The 20377-nt window shown below is 40.6% G+C and overlaps 1 long non-coding RNA gene across 1 annotated transcript; it reads left to right on the top strand.

Moving 5' to 3' along the window:
- The first annotated feature begins 2267 nt into the window (after positions 1 to 2267).
- On the top strand, positions 2268 to 15049 carry LOC111923959 (uncharacterized). The gene is made up of 4 exons (XR_002861367.2): positions 2268 to 2336; positions 5074 to 5431; positions 5788 to 5903; positions 14963 to 15049. It is a non-coding gene; the product is annotated as an uncharacterized LOC111923959 (long non-coding RNA).
- The last annotated feature ends 5328 nt before the right edge of the window (positions 15050 to 20377 follow it).

Below are 20377 nucleotides of genomic sequence, written 5' to 3'. Positions count from 1 at the left end.
TTCACTGATACTTTTATTTAGACCATTTCCTAAACTTTACTTCCTTTCTTCAGAGGAGGAAACAAATTCCTATCTACTACTGGACATGCCTGCTTATATCCCATTAGAATCAGGCACAAAGAGATCATCTAATCTTTATTTTTTAAAAAAAAATCTTTATTTAGATTTATGTAATCTAATGCCTATATTTGTGTGTTTCTTGATGGACTTATCTAGATTTTCCTACACAGAGATTCTCCTGTGGTATTTATATCAGATTATCCTGTTGTATTATTTATATCACCCTTTAGAGTTTCCATTAACACCAAAACATTCAACCTTGAGCAGTTACAGTAACTGCACAGGACCTGGAAAGGAAAGCTCTCTATTTATAGTTTAGTAAATCAGAAACCTACATGGTAACGCTTCTTGTAATTCAACAATGGACTTTTAAAAATGTAAACAGAGGAATTAAATCTAAAATAGCATTGATTTTAGTTGAAGGGAAAATATGTAAAGATGATGAAGTCAATGAAAACCTGCCTGTTCACACTAGGTAGACCTTATTTTTGAAAAAATAAAAAATAAAAAATTGTATGACATTCTTTTTCTGAGTGGAGTGTCATACTCATTATTGTCCTTTTTTATTCACTAGTGTTGTTGTTAATGCAAGTTCTCTGTCTGTCTTCACAGTTCAGCAGCTTGTTTAGCAGATCACTACAGATGCTCCAGGTTTGGCTCAGAGATGTTTTCCAAACAGGGTCATTACTGGTGGGTATCAAGATCCTGTCATCTGTGCAGTGGGCTCCCAGTCTTACTCTTGTGCCCATGTCTGCCCATGGTTCTGGGCAGTTGTTCTTTCTTGGTTCCAGCAGTGCTGCCTGGGAACAGCACTGGTTCTGCTCATGGATTTCTGGAGACTCAGAGCTGCCCAGCACCTGGAAGTACTTGTTTGCCTGCCCCCTGCTCTGCTTTGTCAGCTCTCTTCAATCTGCCTGTGGTTGTTGGCTCATATTCATCCTTAAAAGCAAGATGATTCCCACCAAAAATTTTTACTGAAGTAGCTGAGGGAGCACTCACAAGGTCCCTTCCTTTGCCAGAGCTGAAGCAGTGGCAAACAATACAAATGGAGTGACAGGAGCTGGAATGGTACAGCTGTTTGCAAAGTGAATTTCTGTGTGTGTATATATATATATATATGCATATATAGGCATGTGCATTTTATGATCTGATAATTTCTCCTTCAGAAGAAAAATGGTTCACAGCCTGCAGGGAGCAGACTCACCTCTGTTATCTAATAAAGGGGCTGTTTATGCCACAGTCAGTGAAAAACAACGTCCCTTTCTTTAAAGAAGAGCTCTTTGGAGCCAGTCCACCATGACTTTGTCTTGGGTTAAGGAGCTTATTCTTTTTCTTTAACCCAAGACAAAGACTTCCCTGAATGAGTCACCCCACACCCCAATGTCGTTCTTACTGGATGTCTGAAGTATGAAAGAGGATTGAGTTTTTTATTTTTAACATACCCATTTCCTTTGGCTGCTCTGTGAGTTGAGAAACTTTCATTTGTGATTCCAAAGCTGTAGGGTAACTAGTTTCCTAAAATTCTCCAAAGGCAAGAGATTTGCAGTCATACTTTATTATATGTTTATAACTATACTCGGGAAAACTTTGCATGACCCAGAAATGTTTGCCAATATTTAAGGGGATTTGCTGAACATCGAATGGATCTCTCTTACCATTTAATGATGATTTTTTGCACTCCAGATACTGCTTTTTATCTTGGTTCTTGAAATAAGACATCTTTTCTCTAGTTCACCTCTTCTGTAGTATGCATAAACACTTACTTACTGTTGGAATTACTGATTACTGAATGATTACATTTCTGAGTTGGATGGATTCAGTAATAACTCATTGTAACATCAGATTAAGTCCTGCTTTTCATACGTTGTTCTAAGAGTATTTGGTATACTTATTTTGGCAGTACACTAAAACCTAAGTCAGCGTTACTTAACATATAGCATATCCTTGATACATGCTGGTCCATTAAACAAAGGAATGTGTTCATAACCTCTTCCATAGACAAATCATAGAAGTATTTGAGTGTCTGCATTTGAAACATTCCTTTGCTGTAGCCCACATAGGACACTGAGTTCCTCTGACCACACTCCCATGTGGAATCTGGGTAGCTGTGCTGCCATGGCAAATCCTGTACTTGCTTTAAGAAATAAGCTTGATCTTGAACTTCAACAAATGAAAGGTGAAATTTTTTTCCTGTGCTTACAGTCCTTATCTTTGGCCTGCAAAAGGAGAAACAACCAAGAAATGCTGAAAGCAGGAAAATCTGCTGCATTCCAAAGGTATTATTGCTAAGAACCCAAATATGTGAAACACAGACAGTTGAATAGCCAAGGGCATCTTTTTGTAACTCACATAACTCCTAATTATTTCAAATGTCTTTATTTTTCTATTATTAGGAGCTTGACTTGTGTAAAATATTGTGAGATGAAAATATTGTTTCTACTGAATAACTACAGGATGTATAGAATTACCTAAAAAATATTATTACTTTGATGAAAATGTGTACTAGCCATAACTATATATTGAGACATGTAAGGTCTTATCATACATATAAAGAAACTTAAATTTTTCTAGCAGATGGGATATGTAATTCTATTTCCATTCCTTTCCCAACAGACATTTTCTCATTCAGTGCAGGCACATTGCATTGGTGTCCTTGTCAGACTTTCACTTTCTCAAAGGTGTTTAGGCAATTCTGATGTCAAAGGGAATTTGTTACCTAAAATATCACAGAGGATCTGGGCATAAACTCCTCAGAAAAAAAAACCAAAAAAAACCAGGATGAAGCACATTTCAATTCCACTACATTTGGTGGCATTTCCCCATGTACAACTAGCATAATTTGGACTGATAGTTATTTGCATAGTTGCTTAAAAAAAAACTTGGGAGGGAAGAAAAAAGAAAGCAGAGGTGAAGAAAAGCAGAGAACATGAGCAAAGAGTCCTGTAATTCCAGAGGAAAGTGAAGTCAATTATTTGAGGCCTGGAGAAAACTGAAGAAGGAACAGGAAGAATCCCTAGATGTGGTAAAGAAAAGTTCTTACAAGACTAAAAACAAAATTTCAAATGTTAGCAATTACTTTCAAGGTGTTATCAGCCATCGCCGGTGTGTTGTCAAGGGGAGAAAAAGGCATTGCAGCATCAAAGGAAACAAGGAATCTAATGAAGAAAGAAATTAAAGGAGTAATTTGCATCTATTTGGTGGAACAATCTTCAGAGGCACTTTTGTTAATTAGAAGGTTTGAGCTGCACACATTAGAGTACTGAGAGGCTGGTGGAAGTCTCCAGACATGTTTCAAGGCAGCAATTTGAGTGGTCACAGAACATCTCTATAGCATCACAATTTATCAGAGAATTGAGTTATTTTTCCTTCATTGCTTGAAATTTGACACTCAGAAGGAAAAATGACCAGCTGCTTGCAGGAGCCTGTTTCTCTGAGCAAACATAATACTTAAAAGCTTGTATTTTCTTCCAGGACTTTTGATACTCTTTCTATCCACTGGGGTGTGACTATGAGTGTCCCTAGTCTTAATTGTGACTCTTTGCTCATCTTGTATTGTGGGTTGTATTAATTTCTTATTATAGTTTCGTGAGTGTTTAGAGGTCTAGATATCTGTCCTGAAAAAAGTAAATAAATAAAATATACATAAAGGGAGAAAGAGACTAATTCTCTGCTCCACTAAAATTAATGAAGACAGAACAGCAATCAAATTTAGCATACTTTCTGGTAGAGTTCAAGGCTTCAGATGTTAGTCAGGTGGACTTTTTTTATCATTAGCATCTAAAATTTCAAATGACAGGAGATGAGTTCTTAAATCCATGTATATTTTATGAATCAAGAAAAAGTCTTGATTTATCTAGACTTCTTTACGTATAACAGATTTGAATAAAACCAAATTTGTTATTCTATAGACTTTTTTTACCAATAGACATATAACTTCATCCTTTATATAGGAACTCCCTCAGTCTGAATGCCTTTCCCTACCTTTCTACCTCATATTTCCTTCATCTGGGGCATTCTCTGGTCCCCACATTCTCCATTCTCTGGCTGTGTCTCCTACTTCAGAATCTAACATGTCCCTGCCCCTTTCCTGTGCACCCAGCTCTGTTCCCTTGGTGGATAATTGCCTGCAACCACTTCACCAAAAAACAACGCTTCCCGTCTGGTCTCATAGCCTTGCTGGAGTCAAATTGATTCAGAGCCTAAAATTATCCCTGTGGTCAACTCCACTGACATAAATACAGGGGATTTAACTCTGTGTTTTCCTTTCAAACACGATTTTTAAAAATTTCAGTCTTATGTATGTTTTCAAAACATTTTCATTGAAAAGTATGAAAGCAAGAACTCATTCATTCCTTTTGAGTAATACCTATTCTTTGCACCCAGCAGCTGTTGCAAATATTAAAATCTTCTTTTAAAATCAAAACAACTCACTGCTTTCACAGCTCACTTGCTTTTCCCCTCATTACCGATCTTTTGCTGTAACCATGGATCTCTCTGTAATGACGTCTTTTGTGTGTACTAAACTTTGTATTGCTGAAAAAGCATTGACCAAACTTGCCTGGAAGTCTCAGATGAAGATTGCTTAAAGGATGTGGCTGAAACAAAAAGGTGTTTCTACTATTCCATAAATAAATCCTCCTAAGTGTAAATTGTGACCATTCCTCTCTCCATCTGAACAATTCAGATTTTTCAGAGAGCTGCTTTTATGTAAGATTAGAGAGCTGTCTCCTTGACATGATGCTCTGCTTCTCTTCACCATTAGTTGGGCGTTAGTTGTTCTGGCTGTAAATAGACAGGCACAGATGGTACCACGACTCTCCGAGCCTCCACACATCTTGCACTGCAAGGATTTTTGTTATTCTTGCTATGTCTCTAGCAGCTCCTACTCTTTCCTAACAGTTTGTTGAGAAGAAAAATGGAAAGCTAAAGAACAATCAGTCCCTTTCCTCTCTAGGATTGCTGAAATCTTTAGACAGGACAGCAGTATTAATTTTTACTTTTTGTTTTTGCTAGGGAAACCCAGCCATGGGCTCATCAATGTAGCAAAAATTCTGCCATCTTCCTTAGGTGAAATCGGTCATTCCCAAGACAGCTGAGATGCCTGAGACAGACTAGATGTCCCAAAAGCATTAAATTGTGAGACTCAAGTGGTACATCCTCCCTCAGTTCCCTGCAGCTCTGATCATCACAGCTGAAGCACCATGGCAGATAAAAGAGAAGCTGATATCTCGAAAGACTGCCTCAGTGCACAGGAACAGTGTTTGCAGGAAAACAAGTTGGAACAATTAGCAATGCTGAATTGGGAGAGAGCGTGGATAAGAAGGATGTGACAGATTCATACTCCCCGCTCCTCATGTCTGTCATGGAGAAGGTAAAATGGGTGCTGCTCATTAGCCTTTCACATAACAGAAGAACAACATGTTAACTTAAAGGCAACAAATTTGAAATCTAATCAAATTTGAAATGATAAGAGGAAATCAGAACAGTTAACCTGATAGAATAACTATTGAAACCAAGAACTTAGTGAAGCTATAATAAGGACTGGATGTTTCTATGTACTAATAAAGTATCAATTTAATATTTTCTCTGTCCCATTTAATGTAAGGTTATAACTTTCTGTGTCTCTAGAGAAGTCAGTTTACTAACAAAAAGAAAAGAAGTAGTCTTCCTTTCTATGATCAGGCAAATCTGTTTGTTTACTACTTGGTTTTTCATCATCTTCTACAGTCTTGGGGAATGGAAGAATCAGTGACATGGTAATGGGTGGACTGTTCACCTGCTCCTTGACAACAATTCCTGCATTTTCACCTATGAAGCTACTAACAAGAAGAAAACGGATAAAGGTTAGTCAGTGTGTTCATGAATGACTCATCTCACACCTGGGCCTCATATTTTTGTTTAAATCTGTGTAACATTTTTGGGGGGACTAAGATTTTTCAGACATGCTAATGCCACTGGAGTAGACAGAGGAGTAACTGTAGAGCTGTAGATGGAGAGCAAATTTCTCTTTTTCCACTCTTCTTCCTCCACAGAAAGATATTGAAATAGCAGCAATGCAGCTGTGAGCTTGGTGTTGTAAAATGCAGATCTACTAGGTTTCATGGCCAGGGGATGGTTTGCTCCCTCTTCATCCACCTCTTTGATATGACTGAAAACTCATCTACTCATCCACTCAGCCACTCTGTAATGATACAGCTTATCTTTATACTGTGGCAAGACAAAAAAGCCCTCCTTTCACAGGTAGGCATGCCCATGTACACCAGCCATGGTCTCTGGCAGGTCCTCAGAGACCTGTGGGCAAGCAGGAGGGGTGTCAGAGCCTGGACCATCACACACAGGGCTCCTCTTACCTGCTGCTCTGCCTTGCTCAGGGGAATTCATCTACATCTGTACTTATCACCCCATCAAAGCCCTACCTTAATCAAGACGTCAATATCCTCCTACAGGGACAGGCTTGCAGGAGAGGAGAGTATGATGAAAATACTGAGAGAAGAAACATCACAGCTCACCTCTTTTTAGAGAAAGGGTTTTCTGAGAACAGTCCATCAAAAGGGCTAGACACCTAAGTGATAGATGAGTTTCCTAGAATTTCAGTGCTTCGACAAGAAAAGCAAAAAGCACCTTAATATTGAATAGACACTGTGACTGTCATGTAGAAATAAATCTATGACAATCTGCAGAGGAAGCAGTTGAAGGCATGAAAAGCCTGATGAGATTATAAATAATATCATCTATTGCATTGCACCATGCTCACACAATTTGTGTTTCCTCAGCTACTCAGTATAGACTGCTATCAGTTCACCCCTTATCTGCTGCAGACTTTTGCAATCTCTTGGCTCCCCCACAAACGAGACAATTTGGATACTGACATGTAGAAATAGGAGGTGTCTCATAGCAGATGCCAATGTAAGTGGCAAATCTGGGTGAAATCCTGACTGCGTGAATGGCTCAGGATATGCCAGCATGTGTTGCAAAAGGCAAGCAGAGTTGCAGTTCTTTGAAAACGTGAAGACAAATAAATATACAATTCACTTGATGGAATCATCAAGTGGTGATGACTTTGAAGTCTGTGGAGCAGTTTTCCTGGTAGTTGGCTAGTTCAGGCTTTTCTTTATCCTGGAGAGTGTGCAGGCATTCCCAGAAAAGCTTGCAGACGTCCTGCTGCAGAATGCAGGATATGGTTGATTCATCCATTCTTGGTGCCTTCCATTTAAAACCATCTGCCTTCCTAGAACATGTGCCCTCACTGGACACATGGTTAGGATTGATACAGAACTGCAAAGGGAAATTTATGGGCATTGGGACTACGTGTCACCTAAAAGCAATGCTCTCAGACCTGTGAGACACTCATGTGCTCTCTTGCTTGGCTGTCTATCTCACCAGCACACCCCAGCTTGCCGTTCATAGCTGGACAAAAAGCCTGGCATCTACCATGCAGCACTGCAATGGGCTGAGCCCCTAAGGAGGTTTTCTTTGGAGGCTGCTGAGAGTCTTTAATAATATTCCCGATTTTTTTTCTGATTCCTGCCAACCAAACACCATGTCCTGACGATGAATAGAGCAGTTAGAGCCAGGTCTGCGTCTGCCACTGAAACTCTAATGCTTTGGCGCTGAAGCGAGCTGCTTGCAGGAGTTGCTAGGTAACTGTAACCTGCTCACAGCTTATGTGAGCCAGCGAGATACTTCTGATGATGTCATGATTCAGATTTGTATTTCATCTCTGAAAAGTTTTCTCTCTGTTTCTACAAGAACAGGTGTTTGGGGAAGTTCTTCAGTGAGGCAGAACTTCTCTGGCCCAGCATGCTTATGCAGCTTAATTTCACTCTTACAAACACTATAATAAAGCAAAATTGACCATGGCTTCTCAAAGTGTGATTTTAGGGGAGAACTTATAACTGTTCAGACCTCTTTCATCTTCTAGACACCAATTCAGTGGAAATACAGATATCTTCACTGACTACTCTGCAGCCTGCATGTGAACAAAATGATGGCTTACTTTCTGTTATTAGTAAAATATAACAGGAGTTTTGTGATTATTCTTTTCAAGAACAAAAAAAAAATCCAAATATTATGTGCAAGATACAGACTAAAGCTGGGAGTTATGATCCTTCCAATACTAACTACATGCCTAACTTTAATATTTATTACTAAGGAGCATCTAGTTATGGCAATATGTGATATTACAAGCGTGTATAGCATACCAGTGACAATGGGAAAAGCTTCTCCATCATGATGCTCTGAGCATGTTGTGGTGAGTATAGGATTGATGAACAGAAGACCCCAGAACTGTGGGAGATCTAACAAGCTGGGACTTGAGAGACTTCAGCCCTAAACCTGGGCTGAACAAAGACTGCAAAATGTGTATGCTTCCTCACTCCTAAACCAAGAGAAGATGTGCTCCTACAGCATGGTGGGTCTGAAGGCTTTTTAGTGGCTTTCTGACCGTATGGGAAGTCAGGGTGTGAAGATTAATCGTGTGTGTGTGTGTGTTTGACACCCACTGGGGCTCTACTCATTTCTCATTTCTCCTGGTCTCTTCCTCCAGTTTATCAGTGAGAAACCTCTGCTTCTCCCTGAAACACATCATTTTCTTAGATACAACCCAATCCTCTTGGGTTGGAGAGTGCTCTGTAATCTCTGAACAGGCCGGTTTGCCAGGAGCAGTAGCTGGTGCAGGCAAGGAGACATCAAACCCTTTGTTTCCTGTCCTCTGCTTGTAACACACATCCTCTGTGAGCCACTGCCCTCATCCCTGACACTCCTAACTCTATCTATTGGTTTTTCTTTCCCTGTTTGCCTGTCTGATTTGATCTTTTTCTTTATTTCTGTCTCTTGCTGCCATTCTCCTCATGTGTGCTGCTCTTCCCCATGTGTGCACATCCCTAATCAGTGCAGGGCTCAGGTCCTAGGCGTGTGCTGTGCCAGGCTGCTGTGACAATTAGCTAACATTTGGAGAGTGCTGTCTCCAGCATGCTATTTTAAGATGTGCAGTCTTGATCACATATACGGGTCTACCTGGCAGAAAAGGAACTGAGACAGAGCATACAGCTGACATTCCCTCGGCTCTGGATGAGTGCCAGTGTTAAATGTACTGTTTAGCACAGAGAAGACCATTTTCTGCATGGTCTAGCAGGCACTCATTAGGACAGGCAGAGCCCATTGGGAAGGATGATATATCTCACTGTCACCAAGTGCCCTGGTATCTTCACCAATCCAGGGTGATCAGACAAGAACCCCTCCTTGCAGATGAACCACAGGAACCTATTCTTTGTGTCATTTCCACAGAAGTCACTGGGATTATTTGCATAAATGTGCATTTTTCTCCCCTGCTTCATGGTATGATACCTCTCCCAAAACATAATACATTTACTGGCAAAAGAGCAGAGCAGACCTGCCAGTCCTCTAGTAACTGTCCTGTTGTTCTGCCTGCAATTTTTTAACTAGTTGAAAGGATTAAATAAATGGGAACGATTAAAATTGCTGATCCCATTGGGAGAGTTTTCTTTTCATGCATATTTCACATACTGAGGCATTCTGCTAGATCTAATTTACAACCAAGAGTCTATGAAGAATTAAGTGACTGAGATTCCTCATTCTTCACGTTTTCATTTTGTTTTCTGCTTGATTCCCTGTGTATTCTGATGTTCAAACCAGAGATTAACACACACTTCACAAAGCTTCTTGATATTTTATAGAAAGTACCCAAGGTTTTTGTATAGCTGCCCAGAAGTGGAAGAGTAGAGGGCTCCAGAGCTTAACAAAATGATCAAATATATAACTTGAGCCATGTCAGTTTGCATATCATTAAAACTTGGAACTAAAGATTTGATGATTTTCCAAAATGGAGTGAATGAAAACAAGTGTGAGAAGTGATTTTCCAAAGTGAAGTAAATGAAGACGAGTGTAAGAAGTGAACCAAAATGAGGATTAAAGTATATACTTCTCTTAATTGCCCAACATAATCCTCTCATTTATAAATGGCTTAAGTGCCAGGTAAAAGGAAGTCAATTACCTAGAAAACTAGTAATCATTTCACTAGTTATCTAAAAAAAACAGCACCTTCCAGTAACACAGTATAATATTTATGAGTTACATCTAGCAGTGATACTTCCTCAAGGCAGATGATCAGACTATACATAAATCAGACAGGAGTACTTTAGGAAGGTGTCATTAAAGTCCACCTTTAAAATCTCACAACTTTCCCATGCTAGTATTTTGGGGAATGAAGTTTTTCAGTGCTTAATTCCTTCCCAAAGATGATTCCTTTTAGATGTTCATAATCATTCTAGCTTCATATCTACATTTGAAGAACACATTATATAAGCATACTGTTTTGTATGATGAACAGGGGTATCTGCTGATGAAAAAGTATGGTGATACAGGATAAGGAGCAGATTTAAGAGGGTACTTGTAATTCAACAAATGTTGCAGACCAACAACAAATGCTTCACTATACAAGCTGATAATGGCAATCTGAGACATCCATGGGGGGAAACATTTTTTATTGAAAACCATTTTTTAATGCTATTTTGTTTTGAATAATCTGATTTTTCTAACAAGAGGTATGTTAAAAAATATTCATTAAAATACCACAGAAATTATAAGCAGTGTTTGAGTACCCTTTCTTGGGATTAAGGTTTTGAAATATTTCTCCCACGGTTTTTATTCTGTTCTCATTTCATTGTTCAGAGACAGCTTGCAGAAAGAGTTATAATTTATTATGCTCTAAAAAAAACAGCTTACCCAGATGAAGACATATTAAGATCAGTTGGTCTTTAATAGTTCAATTTCTGCTTGCATTGTAACAGTTAGTTTCGGCTTTCAGGAAAAAACATGGTTACCCTAGCCCATCAGGAATGAGTTTCAGCATTTCTGTGGCAGCTGTCCCCCAGTGCTGAGGACTCAAATCAGGTCCCCTTGTGCATGGAGCAGTTCAGCCCTGCTCTGTTCAGTTATGACAAGGAGTCTGGAAGATGATAAAAGGTGCTTCTCCCCAGCCTGCATGGATACTTTACACTTCCAGAAAAATTATTCTGTGTGATTAAAACAAAAAACTAGGTGCCCTCTATCTCAGCTCCAAAGGTTATTCTGGCTGTTTATTCAACAGCAAAGCTCTTCCAAACAAAGCTTTTCCAAAGGGGTAGCTATCCTCCAGCATAAATTCCTCCAGGCAGCTGAAAAGCACTGGCAACTTGGAGATCCCCCTGAAGATGCCAGCAGACACTGCACAGGGTTGAGGCTTGCGCTCTCAAGCACCCTCCACAAAGACAGGCTGGGCATGCCACGCTGCTGCCCTGCTCCTCCAGGAAGGTGCCACTGCTGAAGTTGGCTACAGCCTCTGTGGAAAATTATCATAAGTTGCATTTTATTTTTATACCCTGAACTCCTATCTTTACACTAATAAGGGAACAGCAGCCTCTAATCTCTCTTCTAAATCCTGAGCCTGGTATGGCAACCTCTTGGGCATCATGGATGCTATCCTTAACTCACCAATGAGACACAAATGCCAGCAATTGTGGCATTAGTTGTCTTTTTGGTCATAAGGTCTTTTTTTGCTGCCTATCTAATTTTCTCAGTAGCAGTTGGGTCACAAGAGTCAGAGAAAAACTCTGCAGTCACTTCTCTTGCTGAAGGCTGAGATTCACTGACCAGCAGCATGTAGAGAGTTGTTTGGGGCTGCTTTGACATTAAAGGTTTCATTTCCAGAGATTGCCACACAATGATGCAAACTCCTGGGGAAATTTAAGCACAGATGATTAATACACAGTGGACTAGCTGAGCTGCTATTCCTCCAGAAAAGCTGCCTTGTAATAAGTCCTTTAGATAAGAGCAGCAAGACACTCTGTCTTGGAAGTGCCATGGTTTGGGTTCACCACGGCCATAGGAAATGTGAAGGGGAGCTTTCTTGGCAGGACAGGCAAAATGCAGCTTTCCCACTGTGGATGAGACTGGGCAAAGACTGCAGAGGTGAGGCTGTGTAAAGCTGTTCTGCTCTATAGATCTGGTCCTGCAAAAAAAATAGTCTCCATACACATCACCCTCTTGGTATAATCTCCCTTTCAGAAAGTAAAGAGGGGACCTGCATCTCAAATGATTGTAAAAAAAAAAAAGTGTAAAAACAGATCTATCATGTGGAAATTCTACCTCTATCTACTGGGGAAAACTAAACTAAACACAGGTGAAAGAAAAATTATTTCCATCTTCCCTGAGATTGGTAGGTAAGTATTAAAAGGCATTTTCTCTCCTCTTAGCTAACTTTTGCTAAAAGAGAGGAATTCCAAAATCTTGCCCACCACATAGTTCTGTGTAGGTCAATAGTGGCAATAGTGAGTAAAGCCAAATTTCTTTGACTAATTCAAAAATCCCTGGAAAAGAGATGGGGAAATGTACAGAGCAAATGAGGTACAAGAAATTGGGAAGAGGTAATTTTCTCTTTTTGTGACAAAGAGGAGTTTTATAAAGGGCTCTACAGTTGGTGCTTGTAGCCAGATAAGATTTAATACATATTCTTTCTGACGGTGATGAATTGCATTGTTCAGAAGAGTTCTTTTTCTATACATGCAATACAAAAGTCTTGGAAAGAATATTTTGGCTAAAATGACTGGGGTAGTACTAAAGCTGCAAGGTGGCAGCAGGTCTTCAGAGCTAGTGGTTTGTTGACTTAATATTCCTCTTCCAGGAAAGCCTGTGTGCTGAACCAGACATATCCAGGTATACTTTGTGTTCCTTGCTATGGACTGTGTTTTCTCAGACATGGAGGGGCCATTCTCATGAGTCCCCTTTCCCACCCTTCATCCCACAGAAAATACAGTATGCTAAAATGTGAGATATGTAAGTGATAGCAAACACCAAGAAGAAAGATTCATGCTTAAAAATGAATTCTTCTCCTAACTTAGATTCACCAACCTTCTAGTCTGAGTCTACAGCCAGTCTACTGCTGGTGTTCAGCAGTTACTTGAAGATGGTTCTTCTATATAAACAAGTATGTGCATGGATATATGCAGGGAGATATCTACAAACATTTGCAATTCACTGTAGTGGCAGAGGATATAATTCAAATGGCATGAGGGATGTTTGAACTGTTTTGCAGAGAAAAGTGCCGTAATTTCAGCCTCATGTAATTCCTACATCTTTCACGTGCAGTTAATTGTTGTTTAGTAACTCACAATAAGAACCCTTTTAAGAAGCTGTAAAGAAGCTATTTGTCTCCTTTATCAGACTAGGTAACAGAAATTAAAGTAGCTTCCATCCCATGAATAAGCAGGGCACCAGTCCATTCTTGGTAGCACAACCCTGAGATGCCTACTTTTCCTCAAGGCCATGCTCCAGTGATTCATCCACAGTGCTCAGTCCATCCTACCTCCCTTCTCTCCCAGAGTCATTAGCCATTCTGCTCTATTGTAGGCACAAAGGAACTTTCCATCCACCTACACTAAAGCTAAAAAAAGCCAACAGAGCCTCTGGGCCGTGTATTTTCTGTACTCAATATACTGATTTGTATAAACATGTATTAGTTTTATCTCCTCTGCCAGCAGATTGCATTGCTTAAAGTTTTTTATATTTATCGTGCTCATGCTGGGAGTGGCTCTGCTCACCTGTGGTATCCCAAACACATCTTGCTTTCCAGGATGGGAAAGGATACAGAGGAGAACAACTAAGAAGTAAGTGTCACAGGCCCCTTCCACTAATTGAACGTTGGATTAAAGGGAGAATGCCCAACCTGCTGAAATGGAGACAGGAAAAGAAGTTTTCCTTCCATCACCCTGTGCTGAGCTCTGTAAGGGAAAAGATCTCAGTGCCTACTGACAGAGTTCTGTCTCATCTTGACCTTCCCTCTGTATGCAGATTATTTTTCTATAGACTTAAACAGTGAGTGAAGGTGGGAAGGGTAAATGAAGAAGAAAAAAAGAAGACAAGCAAAAAAAAATATTGAGTTTTATTATTCTTGCTCCTGGGCTTTGTCTATTATTCTTGAATCACCTTGGGATTAAGTCTCTTTAGAGATATGAAGAATATCTTCCTCAGACATAATTTAATAATTTTCCCTTTTCTGTTAGATTAGTAAATTCCCCCCACATACCTTCCTCTGAAAAGCAGATCACTCTGAAATACATCACCTGGGTTAATACTTTATTTTCAGCTGCACTGCTCATGCTTGGGTACTCTTGGTTCCCACTCTTCACAAGTTTGTGGTTATCCAGGAATATTAAAACATAAAAGTGAAAGCCTTTTACATCAGCATTGTAGTCCTGATAGCTTAGGATATTAAAAACCTCCATTTTATTTACCTGCTTCTCTCTTTTTTCCTCAAGTTGTTTACACCATTCTTTTTCTACAATAAACTTGTGTAGCAAAGATTAATCTGAAAGACTTCTTCATCAAGCATAGCCTTTCACCATAAGCACATCCAGTTAGAGCTGTGGTGCCCCTCTGGTTGTTTGATTGCCCATCTCTGAAAGTTTGTAGCCACTTCACTCAGCTTTACCAAGGACAAAGGTGACAGAAGGCCCTTCAAGACCCTGTTCTTCTTCTGCTGGCTTGCAAGGTAGTTCTGAGCTATTATTTCTCTAAGAAGTAAAAGCTTTTATTTTGTCTCATTATAGTCATTCAAGAAGGAAAATAAACCAGAGGGTGTCTATCTGTGCCAGCAAAGAAACATCCCTCTGATTAGTAAGAAACTCATTCATTAATTTCCATTTTGAAACAATGTTTTCATTATCCAATTTTGCTTCTGCCAGCTACAACTAAGTTGAGAAAGATTGAACTGTTTATATGCAACTTAAGATGGATGCCCAAGACAACATTGCTTTCTTAAATAATTGTTTTGTATTGCTGACTGATTTTCTACTGAAGAGGCAGAGTTATTCGAAACTATGATATTCACACTTTGTCTTCTGTTCAGTTCCAGGAAATTTGTCTCATGAGGATTAGACATGCTGCCATCTGCAATACAGACATTTCTATCAGCGGATATGGCCAGGAAAACCTGCTGTTTGTGAGTAATTTATTTTAAAAATAAGTACTGTATCTTAGAAGTGAAACAGGAGAGTGACATGTAGATCTAAAACTAATCTTCTAGTTAAAAGCAGAAAATAACGCACATCAGTGACTATCTGTAAGACAAGTAGCATGGGCATGAAGAAGGATGGGGTTCCACTCCCAACCTAAATGCAACTTTTGAACTTCAGTTCCACAGCAGTGCTCAGACCATTGGCTGGGACCACCGGCTGCCGATTCTCAAATGTCTCCTTGAGGGTCTTCAGCCAAGGTTCCAGCTCCATTCACCTGCACTGGAGTGTGAACCTCCCCTTTGTTCACATGGTAGAGAGAACCCGCAATTGCAAGGGGCCAGGGAAGGGCACACACGCTCAATCTACTAAAATGGGAAGGGCAAGCCAGCATGGGTCAGATTAAAGGTCAGGATCAGACAGTTCCCTTATCCCACAGGAACAACCTGGGCAGGCACTGAAGCATTCACATGTGCCCCTGAAGCAGGCACAGATCTTCTATGACAAACCGCTAACCAAGGGAGTAAACCAGAGATTATAATCAGTAAAGTAATACATGGCTCTTCTGGTTTCTCTCTTAGCACTAGGGTTTTTTGTGCCACCAAGAAACATATAAACTGACATCAACTCCTTAATATACTTGCTCTAATGACAGAGCTTTAGTCACTCCTAGCTGCATCCTTGCTTTAGCTTCAGACGAGTTTGTTACCTTTGTAAATACTGCTTGGGTAGTAATGCATTAGGCACAAACAGTAACTGCCAATTATCATCCTTTCCCACAAACCCACAAAGGGAGGAGAATTTTGTCCCCTCTGTCAGAGACAGGCCACAAAAAGATCACTGTTTCAGTGCTGGCGCAACTGAGAGGGCAAGAATTCTGTGGCCAGGAAGCTGGGGGTGGAACTAGAGATGAAATCTCTTATAAAGGCAAGAAAAAATTCAACTACTTATAGTTTGTGAAAATGGTAAGCAAACAGTCCAACACTTAATGCCCTAATTCTACTGATTGAGTCATAAGTCTTAGTGTGACAAATGAATGAAAGCCTTTTTTTGCAGAAATGTCCAGTATCTGGCTGGTCTGAAGGAAACAACCAGAGAGGTGTTTTAAGGTTCTTGTTTCATTTTAAGGCAGGGCCAACCTTTTCTCTAAAAATTATGGCATTTTAATGGGGCACCACTTAACATCTGGCAATTTGTACTTCTAGATCAGAGAATTAATAAATACTGGCACTGAAAACAGAGAAAACATCTTCCCATACCCATACATCTCCCTGTACTATTGACAAAAGCTTAAGGGCAGTCCATTGTCCACCCTCAGTCAGCGGTCAGAGTGATATTTCTGGAGGCTTGTGCTACACAAAATACATGGAAGAAAAACAATCCTCTTGTCTTAGCTAATGGGAGAACACAATGTAAAGCACTGCCCTGCTTTTTGAGAGCAGGACAGATACCAGCTGACTCCATTTTCATCTTCCAGATTGTCATTCTTATACATATACACCTACTAGAGCTATTTTTCAGGCCAGGACTCGGAGCAAGCTCAGGGGAGTCTGCTGAGCACAGGCCACAGTGGAGCCATTCAAGGAGCACTGTCCCGCAGTGATATGACATCAACAGGAACTTACCAGGAGAATGTAATCTGGAGGGCACATACATGACACAGTACAGGAGAGAGTTGGGAGAAATTTGTGGGAAATTAGCAGAAGAGAACAATGATTTATTTTCAAAAATAATTTCTTTACAAATAAAATATCTAATCAAAGAAAGTGCTGAGAAATACTGGCCTCTTGAGCCCAGCAATTACTCTGGGAGAAGACATAAACACTCTGCACTGGCTGAACCTGTTCTTCATCCCCCCAAAAAACAGAGTTCTGGGGCAGCTCTTTCATTAATATTTCACTGTACAGCTTGCTATGCAACCTGCAGCTTGAGGCCAGTTGTGCTGCCATTCCTGTCCCTAATGGCCTGATTCACTACAGCCCATGTAAATCAGTAAGAAATATTCTCACAGGGAAAATGAGGTCTTGGAGAAGGCTCTGAATACAGCAGATAAATCAGCAGTGATGTTGGCATTGCATAAAGGGCAGGGTGAATAATAATAGCAACAAAGAACTCCCAGCATCCTTAAAATGTGGCAGGGGTTAGGCTTTGCCACCAAGACAGTTGTTCAGGAGAGATTTAAATATTTTGAAGGAAAGCTCAGTAGAGCAATCACGCAGGGAACTACTAAAAGGCTCTGTTTCAGCTGTAGCTCTAAGTGTTGGGCTCTGGCTGAGGATGCTGCCACAGAGCACAGCCTCTTCAGCATTTCACTCATCTCCAAGCATACACATCCAATAGTCCACCACCTTGTTGCATGTGGTTCAACCCATACTGGTGGGCTGTGAAAACTGAAGCCACCTCCTCAGCAGCTTGTAAAAAGGTGCCTCCAGCAACCTGTACTCTGGCCAGCTCTTGCCCCGCTCTCTGGCAACCACCTTGGCCATTTTCAGCTCAGTGAGTGACTACTTCTCCTATGAAAATTCAAGCCTGGTGCTGGAAGCTCCCACCATCCAAACTCACCCTCCACACTCGTGTTGCAGCATGTTTCCAGAACTTCCTTTGCAGATCCAGCCATGTTCCTACTGGCCGCTGTATTCCCAGAAAATTCCCCCTGTATCCCTTCAGGGAAGCCAGAGGGGAATATATTACCATAGCCATCTTCACTGTGCACTGGCTCTTTGGAGTCTGGACAGACTGCAATATTCTCAAATGTCCTTGAATTATTTTTTAATTTCTTCAACAATTAATTCTTGGTCTGTTTCCTGATTCACTGAGTGCTGTACATCTCTTAAGTCATTCATGCTAATGATCATCTCCTCTGGATTTTATAGCTAGTAGTGGTGAAAGATGAAAGCCCAACATTGCCTATTATACTGGGGCTACAGTCAGATATTAAAAGCAAAAAAACCCCTTCAAGATGACATCTGTTGTAGCCAAAGTTCATATATTCCTTCATGAAAATTCAACTACATAAAAAAATGACTTTGCAATAGATGATGATTCACACTTAAATATACAGCTGAAAGCCACTCAAAATTCTCTTTTCACTACTTCCTGCTGTTTTGTGAGTCCAGTGAAAGAAGAACTATGATCAGTGATAATAAATCTCCATTTTCTCACCTTGCCCTTCAGCATTTTATCAGAGATAACAGAAAAATCTGGTGCTCTTTTGACATCACACGAATAGCATTCTGTGGTGCTCTTCTCTCTCCAGCCTGCTTTATTTTTCAGTGCTCACCAAATCTTCACACAAAACTAAAGTTTAGCTGCAAAAAATAAGGATATGGAGGATATGCATGAACACAGAAAGTAGCAACACTGCTGCTGAATGGCCCTTTTTGGAGAAATTGGCCCCTTTACAGTGGTTAGTGAGCAGCTGCTTTTCAGCTGAGATTTATCAGCTAAAGACAAGGTGATACAAAATTTAGCAAAAGCCATGGAGAGATGTGAAAACTGGAGGGCTTCTTTCTGGCCATACGTTGGAAGTGCATGACCCTAGGCATTCACATCCCAGAAAAGGATGTGGTTATGCATGAGAAGCAGACCCATTCCCTGCAGTTCCCACTGGGAATAATCTCCCTGCAGTGAAGGGAAGATGCTAGTGAGTGCCAACCAGTAGACGAAAGCAAAGCAGAAGGCCTGAGGCAAGTGCCCAGATTGATGTCTAGCACAGTCTCCTGTATCACTGAACTGCAGAAGTGGGTTAGAAACTTGAGAGATTGTAGCATTTCTGTCCAAAGGACTAAGTGCTTCCTTGGGCAGACGTTGACTTGCGGCTGCTGTTTACCCATTTCTCTTGGTCACTTCAGTCCCATGGTTACTTTGGCTAACATCCAAAGCAAATCTCTGTCTCCTGCTCCACCCATGTCTCTGGCTGAGGTGGAAGCTGAAAAGATATTTGGATCACAGGAGAGGGTTAGGTGCTACTGAAGTCATCACTTGTCTTCCCTTTTGAATGCCTGCTGCAGCAGAGTGAGGTGAAACCATCCTTACATGGACTCACGTCTTCATAAGGTGTTTCTTGGAATTTGCTGTAATTCAGAATGAAGTAATTGCAGTTTTGTGGGGGAAGGTTAGCCTCCTTAGACACCAACAAACCTCCATAGCAGCCATGACTATTGGATTGGGTATGAGTTGGTGGCATATGACAGCAGGTTGTAGGAATGAGATGGGGAGTATCACATTCATGTAGCCATCCTACAGAAACCATGGAAGAGAAAAATTGGGGCTGGGACCCCACAGAAAGGAGAGCCAATGGAGAGAAGAAGGAAAACATAAAAGACGTTGCCCAGAATAATCTAGGACTAAGCTCTGTTTTATGCAACACAAACATCTTGCTTACATTGACAGTTGAAATGGGAGGCTTTGTCTGCTGGAAGCAAAGAGGCAATACCAAATACATTGGGTTTTTTTTCCTAATTACTATGTCATTCAGCTTTCATGTGCCCATGAGTTAAACAGCAGGGCATGATCCTCAGGGAGGATGCGTGATGGGGGTCCTGCAAGGCTCCTGCCCAGGAATATGGTGGTGAGGAAAGTCATGCCAAATATACCACACCAAGCATGGGAAGCAGGATGCCAGCCAGGAACCATGAAAACTACTTTGAAATTAAGTCCAGGGGGTTTTTGTGCCTTTCTTTCATGTCACAGAGTCTTCTGGCTTCTGAGGTTTTTATGATTGCTCTGATAATTGAATGATTCCCAGTGGAAATAAAAATGTTATTTACAAAAATTCTTTTTAAAAAAAAGTGACAATTAACTGCCAGATTTTTTTCTACATCATACACTGCAATCACAACTATCAGAGCACTGATTAAAACCAAAGGTCACCCCTGCAGATACATGGGGAAAATTACTCGAGGTCTCTCGCAAATTGCAATTTCGCAAGCTGGCAACCCACCAAAGCACCCCAGCTCAGGTCTGGCCAATAAAAGCACAGAAGCAGCTTTTTTATGTATTTCTCTACTAAAGTTTGGTGTTGATGGAACAGAACATTCCAATAACCTTTTAAAAGGTTGGACTAACTCAATTCTTTGGGTTGGAGAGAGCCAAGCTGCATTAATCTGGTTATTGGGTAGTAAGTAATAAGCAAACGGAATGACATAGAAGGGAGAGATGTGGTGGTTTAAGGTGTTTTCATGACACAGTTGGTATAAAAAGAGAGAGGAGCTGAAAAGTGGGAGGCTTAGCTTGCTGAGAGGGGACAGACACCCACAAAGTTGTCTCTCCCTTGCATGACCAATCCCTGAGCCAGGCTGCACCTGCGC

This window comes from Cyanistes caeruleus, chromosome 1, assembly GCF_971803275.1.
Source record: "Cyanistes caeruleus chromosome 1, bCyaCae1.hap1.1, whole genome shotgun sequence".
Classification (NCBI taxonomy): domain Eukaryota; kingdom Metazoa; phylum Chordata; class Aves; order Passeriformes; family Paridae; genus Cyanistes; species Cyanistes caeruleus.
The sequence above is the reverse complement of the archived record's forward strand: the minus strand, read 5'-3'. Positions and strand labels throughout refer to the sequence as shown.